Here is a 17,198-nt window from a genome sequence, read left to right as displayed (position 1 = left end):
CACCGGTTAGAGATGTCAGTGTGTTCTGTGCCATCGTGTTGGCGCCTTTGTAAGCTTCCCGGTCGTGAACTCGGTGTGATGGAGGGCTGCGGCCCGGGACGCTGCATGGCGTGTGTTCTTGTACGTGTTCAGCTGTTGCTAGTGTGCTGCACAGTCAACTGGGGGGGCGACTATCTGCAGAACTGACTTCCGGATCAAGGGGGGAAATAACATTGAAATTAGGGGATAAAGGGAACCTGAGTTCCAAAGGGGGAAGGGGGTGCTGCGTTGCGGTTCCTATTGTCTAAGCCCCATGTCCAGGTGTCGTGTGTACGTGAAGTGAAGATGCGGTACACATGTGAGTCGGTGTGTGCGGATGAGTCGCGGGGGCCGCTGGCTGCGAGATGGTGTTGTTTGGAGTGTGTCGGCCGCCCGGTCAGCTCCAGCTGTTCCTTCATGATGCAAAAAGTTCATCCCACTCTCCATCTCCTAAAGATAAATTGGTGCTCTTTGGCGTATTGACACAGAGAAGTTCCAGATTAGATTACTTCAATGCATCATATTTTGGGATTATTTGATGACTCCAGGCTATCCAAAATGAGGTGGCTGACTTCATTCCCTTGGCTATTTAACTTTGCCATGTCATCCCTCTTCTGAGGTTCGTTGGATTCTGTTGTATCTTGAGTCTTCCTGCTGCTCAGCTGGTTGTGAATGTCAGTTGGGTGAGGGCTGAGCAGCAGGACAGCTGCTCCTGATGGGGTTATCATTTCTATCTTTTAACTTAACAACTTAACTTAATAAAGTAACCTGAATAATCTAACATGAAGTATCCATCTTCTTTCTGATTACATCAGATTCCTATTCAAGCTTGCCATACCTTTAAGATACTGCTCCGAATGGTATTTGTCAAGGTCTTAGACCTCAGATTCCTCGTAGATAAATGTGATCTTCCCCTTACAATCTATTAACCATAGCTCATCCTCTCGCTGTCAGAAGACCCCTCCACCACCAGAGCCAACTTCCACATATGTATAATGAACAACACTGACTGGATGAAGGGCAACTGTCTCAAGTTCAAAACGGACATCTTTAGGAACAACACCTCGCCATGGAAGGACAAATGGTGGCCTTCTGAACTCAGCCCATCCTCTGCCCCACTGACCACATTGCAACCTTAGCAACGTCTTAGACAGCAAACTATCCATGAACAATAAGGTAAATGCAGTCTCATCCATTTGCTTCCACACCCGACGCATGATCCACATTATATTCAGATGGCTCCCTGTTCACACCATATAGACTGTCATGCAGGCCCATGCTACCAGCAATCTGGACTATGGGAACACACTCTACGTAGGAATCACTGCACTCTACAGACAATACAAAACTCAGTGGCAAGACTCATCCTTGTCCTAAACAGAAAGACCCACAGCACACCCCACCTCAAGAAGCTAAAATGGCTCCCGATCTAGAAGAGATGCCAGTTCAGTATGTTGACCCAAACATGCAAAACCCTGCACAATGAAGGACCTGCATAGATCAACAAATGTATGACCTTCCACCAACCGACCAGACACCTACAATCAGACTCCCTCTTCCTTTGCAGACACTCTCCGATCTGCAGAGCCAACAGCAGAGGACGAGTTTTCTTATACTCTGTGGCTAAAGCTTGGAACAACCTTCCCCTGCACCTCAGGACTGCCTCATTGGTCCCGACAATTTAGGAAAGGACTCAAGGCCTGGCTGTCCCCATGAACAGATCATCATGCATCAGTTAGCACACCGGTGCCTTGAGACCCTCATGGGTAATTTGCCACACTTTATAAGTGATAGGATTGATCCTCAGATGTAGAAAAGCTCATCAAGGTGCCTGAGGATTTACTATTCTAGCATGAAAGTTACGGAACGAAATTCCCGCTCATCTCAGAACCACTCGACCACAAATATATGTTTAATTTAAAAACCTTAATTTTCAACTAATTTTTTGTCTAATTTGTATATCTTTCCTTCATTTCCTATTTGGTTGAAGTAAGTGCCGATAGGCCCTTGGATTATAGCGCACTCTACAAATTCTGCAAATATCTTTGGAGTATAAATAAAGTCAGAGCATGGATGGGAGTTATGGTTGTGTAGTTCAAAATAATTTATGAATGTCAGTACATTTTGAATCGCAATCAGTTGTTTTAAAAAGGTTTAAAGTTTATTGTGTTCCAAAATACTAGACTAACGATAAATTAATGGTGTGCAAGCTGAGTCCAAACATGTTCTCTTATGGATTGCAATCGTAAATTGTCTTAGACTGAAGTCTTTTTAGGGGAATTTTTGTTTCAAAATGTTACTTTTTTAATCTGAGTAAAGAATCATAACATTCCTCTAACAAAGTTTTTCAGTGAAATTTATTTGTTGTTGTTATGCTACACTTTTAATTTTAGTTGAAGTAAAAGAATGCTACACATTGCCTTCTGCTGTACAGAACAGACTTTGGTTACGGGGCTTGGCCTTAATTTGGCCATGTATGTCACGCAGCTGTGCACAGCCTTTGACCAGTACCGCTATCCAAAATTCCAAATATGTTTGCTATTTTTTTTTAACTATCTGATTTTCACAAAGTCATTGTAACATCAAATTCCTAAAACTTTATTAATATGCACTTATTTGTGGAGCACATAAATGTGAGTACACAGAACATACTTGTAATGTTCTCAATGTTTAAGATACAGTAATTGACAATCAAGGAACACCACTTATAGAAGCGCCTTGTCTAGAAAATGTTGTGTTGGTGGTGTCCATGGGCTTGCATGAGGTGTGTGGGTATAAAGGAGTTTGAGGTTTCCCCTGAAATAATGTCGTGGTTGGATGTGCTGGAAGGGACAAGATCATCATCCACACTTTGTAGGGGGAGATGTAGCTTCACACCCTACTACAGTAATTGAGCTGAAAGCAGTAGAGGTGGATGAGCCAGGCTAAGTCTAAATACATTCAGGGTGTGTGATTTACAATCATCTCATGTATTTGACTTATTCTAATATTGCTCCATCTCTAAATAGAAAGTAGCACACATATAGGGTACAGATGACAACTGACCTGCCTCTTAATTCCTTAATGACATTCTCTAAGGGCCTATCACTCAATCAATCTGGACACTTATAAAGGGCGCTACATACCTGTGAAGGTCTCAAGGCGCTCGGAGGGGGGGGGGGGTGGGGTGGTAAGGGGGGTGCTACTACTGATCGATTAGCCAGGTCTTGAGGAGTCTTCTGAAGGCCAGTAGGTCTTGGGTCTGCCGTAGGTTGGTGGGGAGGGTGTTCCAGGTCTTGGCGGCAAGGTGGGAGAAGGATCTGCCGCCGGTGGTCATTCTTCGGATGCGAGGAACTGTGGCGAGGGCGATTTCGGCAGAGCGGAGATGGTGAGTTGGGGTGTAAAAGCTGAACCGTCTGTTGAGGTATGCTGGGTCGTGTTGTGGAGAGATGTGCGTGCGTGGATGAGGAGCTTGAAGGTTATCCTCTTGTTGACGGGGAGCCAGTGCAGGTTTCTCAGGTGGGGTGTGATGTGGCTGTGGCGGAGGATGTTGAGGATCAGACCTGCCGATGCGTTCTGGATGCGTTGCTGTCGTCTCAGGAGTTTGGCCGATGTTCCTGCGTAGAGGGTTTTTCCGTAGTCCAATCTGCTGGTGACGAGGGCATGGGTGACTGTTCTTCTAGTTTCAATGGGGATCCATTTGAAGATCCTGCGGAGCATTCGGAGAGTGTTGAAGCAGGATGAAGAGACAGCGTTGACCTGCTTAGTAATGGAGACGGTGGAGTAGAGGATGACCCCTAGGTTGCATGCGTAGTTGGTGGGTGTCGGGGCTGTTCCCAGTGTGGTCGGCCACCAGGAGTCGTCGCAGGCCGAAGGGGTTGGGCCGAAGAAGCGGACTTCCGTTTTGTCCGAGTTCAACTTCAGTCAGCTGTTCCACATCCATTCGGCGACGGCCTTCATTCCTTCATGGAGGTTGGTTTTGACGGTGTGAGGGTCTTTGGTGAGGGAGAGGATCAGCTGGGTGTCGTCGGCGTAGGACATGATGTTGAGGTCGTGCTGTCGGGCGACGTGGGCGAGGGGTGCCATGTAGATGTTGAACAACGTCGGGCTGAGGGATGAGCCCTGGGTTATGCCGTAGATGATCTCTGTGGCATTGGAGCAGAAGGGGAGGCGGATGCTCTGAGTTCTGCCGGAGAGGAAGGATGTGGTCTAGTCTAGACCCTTCTCTTGGATCCTGGCGTTGTGTAGGCGTGTTTGCAGTGTGAGCTGGCAAACTGTGTAGAAGGCGGCTGACAGGTCCAGGAGGATGAGGGCCGCTGTTTCTCCGTTGTCAAGCAGGGTCCTGATGTCATCGGTGGTGGCAATGAGGGCGGTTTCTGTGCTGTGATTGCTGCGGAACCCGGACTGGGACGGGTCCAGGATGCTGTTCTCCTCGAGGTAGCGGGTCATTTGTTCGTTGATGATTTTCTCGGTGACCTTCACCGGGAATGGAAGCATGGAGATGGGTCGGAAGTTCTTGAGGTCCTTGGGGTCCACCTTGGGTTTCTTGAGTAAGGCGTTGATCTCGGCATGCTTCCAGCTGTCCGGGAAGGTTGCTGTCTCGAAGGAGATGTTGATTATTTTCCGGAGATGAGGTGCGATGGCTGTGCAGGTTTTGTTGCATTTGTGGCACGAGCATGGGTCTAATGGTGATCCGGAGAGGATGGTGTTCATGATCTCGCTGGTGTATTCGTCATTGGTGTTGATCCGGGAGAGCAGGCAGTTGGTGCGGGTGGTGGTCGTGGGAGCGGTAGGTGTCGTGGGTCGCGGCGTTGAAGCTGTCGTGGATGTCAGCGATCTTGCAGTGGAAAAAGGTTGCCAGTGAGTTGCATAGGTCTTGCGAAGGCGGGATGTCGTTGTTGTTGGAGCTGGGGTTGGCCTAGGAGCAAGAATGCTTCCAAGTTCATGTTTAAAAACGATCCCTTTGTTTCAATAATCTGATGTGCTAAGGACAACACTTCCTTCTGCATATTAACCCCTTAACTGCTGCCGACGGCCAACGGTCGTCACAAGCACTACCTCCCCAGTGCTGCGCACGACCGTTGGCCGTCGAGCCAGCATTCGTTCTTCGAACGTTCAGCACTGGGCGCTGAACGTTCGAAGCTCTGATGAGGTTAAAGAAATAGACGTATTTTTAATTTTAAAAAGACTTTACATATATTTACATGATGTTTGTTGCACGATTTACATGCCAACTATTTTCATGGCTTGGATCGTGCACGGGCTCTTAGAGCCAGAGCTGACCCTTACTTCCACTCTGGCTCGATGCTCTCTACTAATTTATTGACTTGCCCAACACTATAAGGCAGCAGCATGAATTTCTATTAGAACACCACAAACATATGATCAGTGTGTGGAAAGTTACAACATCTACCAGGGAGACCTCATCTGCTGGTACTGACGAAATGCGTGTGAGTTGGGAGACCTACCCATCCACTTCTAGGTACAAAATGGCCTGTATCATGTATCCCACAATGCTTTGCCATTTGGGGATTTGATCATGAACTATAATGCATTCAGATCATCAAAATATTGTGCATTGCGAGAGGATCACCATTTTTCACACACAAGTACTCAGAGCTCTTTTAAAAGGGAGACACATCATAGGCTGGATCATCAAAGGTTCTTCTAGGACAGAGGTCTTCAGTCTGTGGGGCACAACCCCCAAGGGGGCGTGGAGTACTGGGAAGGGGGTTGCACATTTCCAGGCCTCACATCTGTCTGGAATCTAAAACATGGAAATAGGAAAAATACAACAGTCCAGGACGCCTCAATGCTTCAGGCAAAGTTAATTGAGTCTCTTGTGCTGTGAAAGGAAAAGGCTGGGCAGACTGGTAAAACAAACCTTCCTGCCAGGGTGCCTGCTTGCCTGAATGAAATGCAAATATGTGAGGTAATCTGCAAATGTAAAGGGTGCTTGAGAACGGTTCTGGCTTTAATTGATCGAATCACTCCAAGCATTTTGATGGCAAAGATTTGTTTGTTTTTTAGTGGTAGGGGGAAGTGTTAACAACTGGGCTGTGAAGTGCATGATTTTAATCATAGTTGCATTTACATAGCGCTTAGCACCCCTGAGGAGGTGTTGAAGGGACAGTTATGCAAAAAAAACATTCCATTACTTATGGTCTGGTATTAAAAATATCTCCATTTTCACCCAGGTATCTGGATCCACATATGTCATTCACTGTTTGGATGACTTCCTGTTCGAGGGTCCGGCTGATTCTGACCACTGTGCCAAGTCCCTGGTGACATTTGAGGGAATGATGTCTGAGTTTGGAGTGCCCTGGATCAGGAGAAAACTGCTGGGCCAGCATCGCCATTGACTTTTTATTAGGGATTGAGATTGATTCCCTGAAGGGGGAATGTAGAGTGCCAGCAGAGAAGGTTCAGGCTTGCAGGGCCTCTCTTGAATTTTATGTCAGACCTGGGAGAGAAGCACCAGAGGACGCGCCTGTCAGCAGACTAAAAGCAGGACTTGAGGATCTGGTTGTCTTTCCTCTCAGGTTTCAATGGTTCCAGGGCTTGACCTGCTCCTCTGTGATCCAGTCATGATTTTGGTTTGTTCACAGACGCAGCAGGCAGCATCGGTTGTGGGTCTATTTTGGGCAACAGATGGTGTGCGCAGGCCTGGCCGCAGGCTTGGTATTGAGTCTGGTTTGGTAAAAAAACATCACTTTTTTAGAGCTGTTCCCAATTTTAGTAGCGTTGCATATTTGGGCTGACCAGTTTCACAATCAATCAGTCACATTTTGGTCCGAAAACATGGCTGTTGTGGAAAGTATTAATTGTCAGCATGCAAAGTGCAAGAGGGTGCTCATGTTGTTAAAGGAACTAATCTTGATTTGTTTAAGGAATAACATTTTGTTTAAAGCAAGGCATGTCCCGGCAGTTTTGAATAAATCTGCTGATGCATTATCTCGTCTTAAGCTGCAGGAATTCCGCGAAAGCATCAACAGGCAGAGGCGGAACCCACACACTTCCCAGCACACCTCTGGAGCCTTGGAACTCAACTATCCCTGAGCTAATTGCAGCCAGCCTGGACCCTAAGACTTTGGGAGCTTACAAAAGGGCTATGTGTCTTTATATGGCTTACAGCACGTGCAATCCTTAGAGGCCCTTCTTTTGTTTAGATAACTGGTTGGGTTTTGGAGAACACATGAGAGTTCAGGGGGGCTCTGCATCCTCGGCTAGGCGCCATTTAGAAGGGGTTGCTTTCTTTGCCAAATGGGGGGGGGGGGGAGACATGGATCCTTCACTATCCTTCATGGTTAGTCAAGCATTGAGGGGATGGTAAAGGTTGGACAAGACAAGACAAGAGGTACCCTATAGATGATGACAAATTGGAGAGGATCTTGGGGGTCTAGGACAGGGCGTGTGAGAAGGGGTATGAGGTAACCTTGTTTACAGTTTGCTCAGCCTTTTTATGGGGCCTTCAGGGTTTCAGAAATTGTGGCAAGGTCCAAACAGGACATCCACAGAGGCATTTTACTCGGGAAACATCCTAAACAACAAAGTACAAACAACGGTTTACCTTAACAAACGAAGTTTTAACAACGAAGATTTACATTCCACGAAGTCCTGAACCACGAAGTCCTGAACCACGACTTTTCAATGAAGTCCTTTACAACGAAGAATCCTACTTCCGAGAAGTATGTGAAGTCCGTCACTTCTCTCCGCCCCCCTACCCCTCATCTACACTTTGATTGGGCAATGTTGGAGTGTTACGTCACTCATCTCCGCCCAAAGCTACTCACGCCCGACTTTTAGTCAAAAGGAAGTAATCTCTGTGTTTAAAGACCCTGACATGAAAAGGAAGAATGGACACTGTAGTAACACACAGACAGTTGCGTTTAAGAGTTAACAGCCCTCCAGCAATGTGCAATTACTACTCGTATAAGACTGACTCATTCGCTCTTTGCAGCTGGCCTGTTTACCCGAAAAGACAGCAAAGGCAAGTAACCTTTATTGCTCCCTGAAGTGTGAGAAATCCACAGTAAAGGGACAGAAATGTTTACTTCAAACGAACTCCCGTCTTCACTTTTAAACCTTGCAAAAACTTGCTCTAAAACCATCAGGCAGAGGTGATTAAAAGACTCTGCATGAGGAAATCCGTCTTGAAGAATTTTGGGCTGTCACCTTTGAAGTTTTCGGACTGAAGGGCAGAAGCAGTGACCCCTGACTTTGCGGTTTAAATCAACAGCCGGCTCAGCTTTAACACGTTGTCAACAAGGATGAAATAAGCAGAGGTGTCACAAATCCCATGTTCAGGCCTGCAGCTGAGAATGATTTGGAGTTCGTGAGGTTTAAAAAAATATGACTACATATTAAAATTTACGAAGAATAAATTATCAAAGAAATGGGTAATGAGCAATTAAAAAATATTTTGTGAAAGTATCGTGTCATATTTAGCCTGTCTCTTTTCTATCTGTGGGTTTTCATTGTCACCCACATGATGTCACCACTAGAACCTTTGGTGACATCATGGAGTGTTGATGGCTTAGCCTGGTCTCAACTGGCAGTTGGCACCAGGCAGGCTGAGTGACAAGGAGGTCACTCCTGGTGGGTCTCTCTTTTATCTTATCATCTTAAAGACTTGACCTGAAATCTATCTTGAATAAAACAACCTAAGTTATACCCGGCTCCAGACTTCTATTTACAACATTTTGTTATTACAATACTGCCATCTATTGGCCAGTCACAAGGTGATTCTTTTTGTGGTTTAGAAAGTCGTTGAAAAAAAAAGTTGTGGTTTAGGATAGCTCGTTGAAAAGCTTCCGTGGTTCAGGAAGACGTGGTTTAGGTAGTAGTTGTTTAGACATATAACCATTTTACTCAGTAGTATTTCTTGATTGGGAGACGCCCTGGTGGTCACCATTCCACGCTTAAAAACAGACCAATGTGGAAGAGGGGAATCAGGTAATTTTGAGGGGAGCTGGCAGTTTCTTGGGGTGTCAAGTTAAGGCGACATATTCATATGTGCAGAAGCGTCCAAAGGTGGCGTCCGCTTCCTTATTAGTACATGCTTTCGGTGTTCCTTTGACAATATACAAGTTTGCCCATATTATGCAGAAAGCCCTCTCGGCAGCAAGCATTCTGGGTACCTTCAGCATACATTCCTTTAGAATAGGGGCAGCAACATCTGCAGTGGGAGCAGGGTTTAGCATAGAAGTGGTGAAGAGGATTGACAGGTGGAAATCCGATTGCTATAAGGGCTAAGTGCGGCTAACTATGTTATAAGACACAGGGGTTATTATTAGACCATTTCAGTGACGTCAATCTTTTCTCATGTCCAATATTCCCATAGGGCACATGACTAACGCCAGTGTGTGGATCGTCGGTCATTCCTTCGTTCGCCATGCAAGTTTGACTTTCAGTCAGGGTCTTTTGTGCAAACGGGCAGAGGACGCTGGTCTTCAATTCCATTGGGTTGGTGGGAGCGGTCTTCGTCTAGAGGGCCTACGCAGACTTATCAAAGAGGTTTCAACACGCGGGCTTCTGCCACCGGCATTCTTCATCCTTTTCATCAGCGGCAACAAATTGGCGATGGGGGGGAGAAGGACCCTGTTTGAGGCCCTACTGGTCGAGATTGCATGGTTGGCTAGGAGATTCTCAAATGCTATCATAGCATGCTTCCATATAATTCCAAGGAGGGTCCGCAAAGGGCTTGAATGATTCAGTTAGACATTTGAACAGTAGACTGAAACGATTACTGAACACAGCACGGCTAAATACAATTTCACATGGTTGCCTTCAGGGGGAGGTGTGTTTTCACAAAGACGGGGCCCATTTATCTGCCCATGATAACAAACTTTTTTATTGAAAATACAGCATTTCTCACACCAGTAGGGGGGCGTCATAGTTGGTCGGGAAACCAACTGCTCCTGTGGCAGTTAAGTAGTCATGTTTTGACCACAAAATGGGTTGTCAACGTGCAACGGACTGGGAACCAAAACCGGCCCTAGCAAAGTGCTCGGCCGGCCCCCCTCCCGAAGAGGGGGGGGGTGGAGGGGGGTGTGGCTGAACTCGTTGCCAGGGCCGGTTTTTAGCCGATTTAGTTACAGGGCCGATTTTGCAGCTATGCTGCAATTACGGCCCTGTAACTAAAACGGCCCCATGGGCCCCAAACCGGCCCTCACCCATGCGGCGCACCGGGGGATTGCCCGGTGCCCGCAACGGCCAGTCCAGGGCACCACAAATCCGAGCGGATTCAAGATATGGCTGATTTTGAATTACCCGGGGCAAGGGTTACACAGTCATTGATAAAGGGCGGGAGGCATCTGCTACCTTGGCCCTAGAGGGTACTTTGTGATACACCCTGTGGGAGTGGGGGGGTACGGGGGGGTTGGTGATGATGGCAGCACCAGGGAACCAAGGTATAGCCCGGTTTCCCAGCCTCATCCCCCTGATTCGGTGCCAGGGGGTGTGCCTTTATTGGGTTGCTCTGGCATGGATGGTTCTTTTAGGGGTCAGATGTTGAGTTGGTCCTGACTCTCTCACCTTGGGTGAGTGGAAGATGCGCCTTGTAAACAATTCCCTGAGGAGCCGTCAGGTGGTGAAACATGACTCCTAATGGAGTGTGAGAATATTATATTCTTTTTGCTGTATATGTATATCGAAATGTTATGCAATATCAAGACAACTGTTGAATTTCTGTTTAACCTTGTGTTTATGAAGTATAATAAATACGGCCAGAGAATGCTGACATTTCTCTAACACAAGTACTGTTGTCTGGCTGGTTTTCAATGGAAGGATAGGTGTATGCTGGGGGGGTGGCAGTGTCTGTTTCCTTTACACTACACTGGTCTCATCACGGTCCCTCACCTGTGATGCTGCTCTAGATTTACAAAACCATGCAAACTTGGGGCAGTGCTAAAACCATACGCCTCCCGACAGCAGGCGTAATGAGGAGAAATGTTTTCATTTCTCCTTGTTTTTTCCTCTATCCATGTGTGCTGCATTCTGCAGCTAACATAGAAAGAGGAAACCCCCTCTCTGGATTGTTTTTGTGCTGGAAGGTGCCAATCTCCTGCACACAAAAAATCCTGCCTACATTGGCGCTAGGTAGCAATTTGTGTGCCAACTCAGTGGGAAAGGACAGAAATGCACCATATTTCTTAAATAAGGTGCATTCCTGCCCTTTAAAATCAGCGTAAGACAGCGCAGCAAGAAGACTTGCGGTGCTGCCCTACTACAATTCCTCATAAATGAGGCCTTTTGTTTTTACAGAGAGTAGTGTGCGCATGGGACATGCGGGTACATCCCAAGGAGGCACACCTGGGTGGTTCAAAAACAATGATTCCACTGTAGGATTGATTATTTTATTTTCATTCAAATTCTAACAGAACGTCAGCACCGCCAACCGCGAGACGCATGTTTTTCCGCATGAACGCTCCTTGAAAAAGGGCGTTTCAGCCCGAAATGCATCGGACCTACATGCTTGAAATGAATTTTGGATTACAAATCTAATGTCATTGATATGAATACAATATCATCAACTACTAAAAATATAATTTGAATGAAAATAAAATAATCAATCCTACAGTGGAATCATTGTTTTTGAACCACCCAGGTGTGCCTCCTTGGGATGTACCCGCATGTCCCATGCGCACACTACTCTCTGTGATTTTGATTGGCGTTTCGACGGAAACGCATCCAAGAAGTGCACCCCACTGAGAAAATTCCTTTCTTGAACAATTTTCTAATCTACAGCTGTGCACCCTCCACATCTTACTTTCGCCTTTTGTTTTTAACTACACCTTTGACCATGCCCGCTGACCTTTGGTTTGATGAACACTGTTTAATTTTATTTCTCCACTCTAAAAATGTTTTGCTATGGGAATTGGGGGTGTTTATGATTGTCGTTAGTTGTCAATAATGATGAGTACCAAGTTCTAGAAATGGTTGTCAGGAGGGGGGGTCCTTGCACCTAAAACGTTTTGACAGGGGGGTTTCGGCATCAAAAAGTTTGAAGACCTCTGTTGTAGTAGATCAATGGCGCCTCTGTTTCCAGACTGTGCTCTTGTTTGCGGGTTCCTCATTAGGATTCCAAGCAGAGCCGTGTGTTCAAGGAACAGGATTGCTGATCTGTTGAGAAGTAAACATCTGATGACTAGAAGCAGATGAAAGTGATCTCCACTGTACTTGTGAAAAAGTGTTGACTGCCTTAGTTGACATTATAGGCTAGTATAGCAACGAAGCAGTGACACCGCCTTTGAGGCGCAAACGACGGTGCACCAGCCTTGTGACTTGACCAGTTGCATGACTTGACTGTCACATATCTGTTAATTAGTGAATCTTTAATCACATGACTCACCTGTTCCCTATACGCTTCTATTGGTACATCATTTACCTACTCTGTACAGTCAACGTGACTGCCACATATCAATTTACAATAGTATCGGATGAACCCTATTTGACAATCTGCATGACTTATCACACATCCTTATCGATGATTGGATCTCCTTGACTGTTACCATTCATTACTCATTTGTAACAAATCCATTTTTGATCAAACCTGTATTTGACCTATCACAGGACTAAACTCTGAAGTATCCATTTATAGCTGGTGCTTCTGTAAGATATGATCTAATTGGATCACTAGGCTTTGGTTCATATGGCACAATACTCTCTGTTCCTATGTAGAGGAGGAGTTTGCAATCTGCCGGTTTGTCAAGGAAGGGTGGAATGCTTACTCTCTTCACTACTATGGAAAATGAGGGATTTTAAGAAGCAAAGTAGGTGAGGTATAGGACACAAGGTGAGAAAAATGATCTGCTTTAAAATCCGAAACTTGTGGCTGACACCTTTCATCTTTCTGAAGGAGATGAAATGAAGCAAACACAAGGAGATGATGGACGGAGCGCTGAAACTTTTCAGACACTCACTCCCAGTCACAGATCTGGGTTGAATCCACCATCATTCTTTAGCTCACTTCGCCACCCCAGTTCAGACACAGCTATATGCAAACCAGTCTTGACCCTTGATGAGATGAAATGAAGACCAGTTACAAGCAAGTTTTTGATTGATTCCTTACTGGATTTGCGTGCCGGGGTCTTATAGAGATAGCATGACCCTTGCAATAATGATGTCATCTCTCATCTCATAATTATTAACCCCTTGCATGCTGATGACGGAGCGGTTCCGTCATCAGCTACGGGTGAGCTGTGCTGATGACGGAACCGTTCTGTCATGACTCCGCCCGCGCAAGGCGGAGTCAGCATGGGCGGGGAATTCCCGCCGCACGCAAGGGGTTAATAGACTGTACGGATACTCACATCACCTTGTGTGCCAAAGGACAATTCACCACACAAAAAAACACACAACTATACAAGTATTCATCCTCGCCCCAAGCACATGCATCTATCTGCCACCATGAACAAGCACGCACCAATGAATCCGTTATTGACAATTATGGAATTTCGCTTTTCAATGGACGGGTTAAAGGAAAAATTCGCCAATTTGTTTTTAATTTTCATGAAAAAAATCATTTTATGTAAACAGAAGTATTAGAAAATATGCACACACTTATTATTGAAAACGTAGGGGTCCATGGGCATCACTGGTATGCTGCAGACATCCATCTTTTACTGGGTATGGTGGAGATGAAGAACTGGAATTTTAGGGACAAGGAAGAGCAGTGGTGGCCTTACATTATGACCTTATAAGGATCTGTTCGTGGAAATGATTAATTATTAAAAATGGGTGTTTGTCGATTAATATTTGCCTACCCACATATTCTGCTTTTGTCTTGCTTCTGTTGTAAAATTCATTGAGAGATGCCTGCTGAGCTACAGCATTTGATGATGGCGAGAATGATGAGCGCCCTTTAGGGTGGTAGCTGATTCAGTGGTGAGGCGGCACTTTTATCATGGAAGCAGGTGTGAGATCGATTTTTCGTTAGTCCCTGCCTCAGTGAGCGGTGTGAGAGTGGGCACCATGACACAGAACGTCTGAGGAATCTGTACACTCGTGGCTTCCCGGCCTGGTGTCTGAAGACAGCTTCTCTGCTAAGGCGGAGGAGCATCGCCCCACTGCTCTAGGTGCAAAAACGAAAAATAAAATGATAATAACACAATGTTATTATCATAATTTTTTTTCGCACTGGCTCAGTTCAGTCGCATTTTAGGGGTGGTGTGGGGTGGGGCTGGGCTGTCTTTAAAGCCAGCCGGGGGAGGAGTGGTGGGCACTTTTTAAGTGCACGTTGTTTTGGTCGGCCGAACAGTCATGCACATTTAGCATTTTTCCACCCTGCTGTATTGCACAGCCTGGGTGGAGAATATAAACAGACTCCCACTCCGAACCAGGGTGCTCAGACCAATCACGACGCTGCTTTCATGCTGGTGACAGCAGTGTTATGATTGGCTAGGGTAGTCTTCGAGCCTGTGTGCTTCCTGCTTAGTCAACAGAAAAAGAACGGAGGAGGGGTCAAATAAAAAAAATTCTATTCGCCCCCCGCAACCGGGCCACTGTCCCCCCAATACTATTCATTAGCCACCCTTTTCTGAAGGTTCTGTCTCTGGCGCCTTGAGACCCTCGCGGGTGAGTAGTGCGCTCTACAAATGTTTGATTGGGTCCAACTGCTCCTGGTCACACAGGGACTCTCAGCAAGGAATTGTGTCTGTTCTCCGTAGACATGCTAACAATGGATGGGCGGAGGCCACGCAGGGTTGCCCCATGAGGCCCTCTTGTCTCTCTTCAGGTGACCAGGTCTCCACTCCTTCACAGTCTAGAAAATTCTAGTCAGTCATATGTTGTGGTGCACAGGAAGCAAATTAGACAATAGCAGCTGATGCCAATCATATCTGTATGTCTGTTACATTCCCACTGCTTCCATCATCCTTCTGCCTGGAGGGTGATACAATGTCCACTTCCTACAAGGCTTCTAAACCGTGGCTTGCCTCATGCTCGGCTGAACAGTGCACCTGCTGCAGTGACGCAGCAATCTATAAGCACGCACATGCATATATACCTATAGAGAAGGAGGGCCTTCACTCTCTCCTCTCGAATCATGGCCAGGCCCTCTAGCAGAGTCCTGTGGATCAATCACTAAAGGAATGAGACACAGGACATGAAAGCATTAGCTGTTGGTGCATGGATGGATAGAAAGCGTGGCCTACTGCTCAAACCGTGTCACAGCACGCGTAACTGTGCATGAGTGACCGTGCATTCCTATACATAACATCTTTGGACCGGGCTTTATCATGGAGTTTAAACTAAAGTAGAGTGTCTAGAGGTGCAGGGTTCTGCACTTGGGATGTAAACCCTCCCATCAACTAAAGCTCAAGTTCTGGAGTCCACACAAAACAGCTGATGTGCAACCTTCACTAGTGATACTATACAGCCAGCCACAGTTTATGCCCTGAGAGATGGAGTGAGAAAGAAGCGACTATTATATGACTAGCAAGAGTACATGCAATAGATTTCCATCCAGGTACGAGAGGAAGCAACGAGTAAGAATGAGCTTTATGCAGCCAACCATGGTGCTTGCACTGAGGAATCTATCTCGGAGCAGCGGAGAGCTATCCATAGAAATGGGTAATTATACAACTAGCCATGGTACGTACCCCGGGGAGTCCATCCAGCAATGGGCGACCACCCAGGAGTAGCAGAGAGCTATTTATGGAAATAGGTATATATACCTAAAGCCATGGTCCTTGCTCTGGGAAGTCCACCCAGGAGTGGCAGAGAGCTATACACAGAAATGGGTAAATATTCAGCCAGCCATGGTACATGCCCTGGTGAGTCCTTCCAAGAGTGGGAGCAAGCACCCAATAGGGATAGCCACTGTACAACCAGCCATGGTGCATGCTCTGTTTCTTTTTGGATGATCACCCCCAAAGTTTTTGACTGATGCTAATTGTTTTTTGACTCTGCGAGTGCACTGAGTCCGGCTAACCAGAACTCAGCGCCGGTGTTCTAACCTTTTACAAAGTGTATATTGAATTGGCTACCCGTAATTGGCATAAACTGATTTACTTATAAGTCCTTAGTATATGGTACCAAGGATTCCCAGGGCATGTAAGACTGAGGGGCATATTATCTAGGAAGTGGAGGTGAGAGGCGTTATCCTCCTTGGCTTCACTCCTCCCATCGCCACTTCAGAAGCACCAGGCTGCACCATATTACCAAGGGTATGGTGCAGCCTGGCGTTTCCCCATGCAATGGTGCTAAGTCTCATGACTTAACGCCAACGCAGGCACCCTTTCAGCAGAGTGGAAGGGTGTCTGCAAGCAGGGAGGTTTGTTTATGTACAGGAAGGTGTCCCTTCCTGTACATTAACACACCTAAAATGCCATTTTGCAGCACACATGTAAGTTACAAAATGGCATTTTAAATGTGTGCTGCACAAGGCAGCACACATGGAAAAATCAAAAAAGACCACCTTAAGACCAGGATTTTCCTGGTCTTAAGTTTGGCACTGCCACCTATTATCACCTCTCTTGATATTAGGTGGCAGCGTCAAAGTGAATGGGTGCTGCGACGGAACGCCCACCGCAACACCCACTACACGCCCCTTTCACGCTAATTTTAGAGTGAAAGGGGCCCTATTACCAAGGCAGCGTTAAGCCACTTTACATGGCTTTTAGCCACGTTATGTGGTTTAATGCTGCCTTGGTAATAGGGCGCTTAGCCTATCGCCACCACAACGTCACAAAAAGTGATGTTTTGGTGGCGATAGGGGCTTGGTAATATGCCCCTGAATGTTCCCCGAGGGCTGCAGCACTGGATGTGCCACCCTGCGTTACAAAGTACACAATGTCTCCTAGCTTTCCACTGCATCCTGGAGGAGCAATTTTAAACTGCTAGTTCGACTTTGTCATTTAAACAAATGGTAAAGCCCCTACTTCCCTTAAAAATATATGTACATCTCCCCTAAGTAAGGCCTAGGGAGCCCTAAAGCAGGGAACTATATATTATTATGTGGCACATATGCTTTTAATTTGTCCTGACAGCAACAGTTCCAAATTGTCGTTTTGCTGTGGAAAATTTAGTACTCTTATTGGCTAACACAGAGTTACCGGCTGATACCTCTGCCTGACTAACATTTGAATGGATCAAAGAAATTGAGGAAGATAAGAGGAATTTCCCATAGGTGGGCTCGTCCCCTAGTTACATATTGTATTTAAAAAAAACTCCTACTCCTTGGTGTGTGTTAAACCTAC

The sequence above is a fragment of the Lissotriton vulgaris genome, chromosome 5, assembly GCF_964263255.1.
Source record: "Lissotriton vulgaris chromosome 5, aLisVul1.2, whole genome shotgun sequence".
Taxonomy (NCBI): Eukaryota; Metazoa; Chordata; class Amphibia; order Caudata; family Salamandridae; genus Lissotriton; species Lissotriton vulgaris.
Note: the sequence above shows the minus strand (reverse complement) of the source record.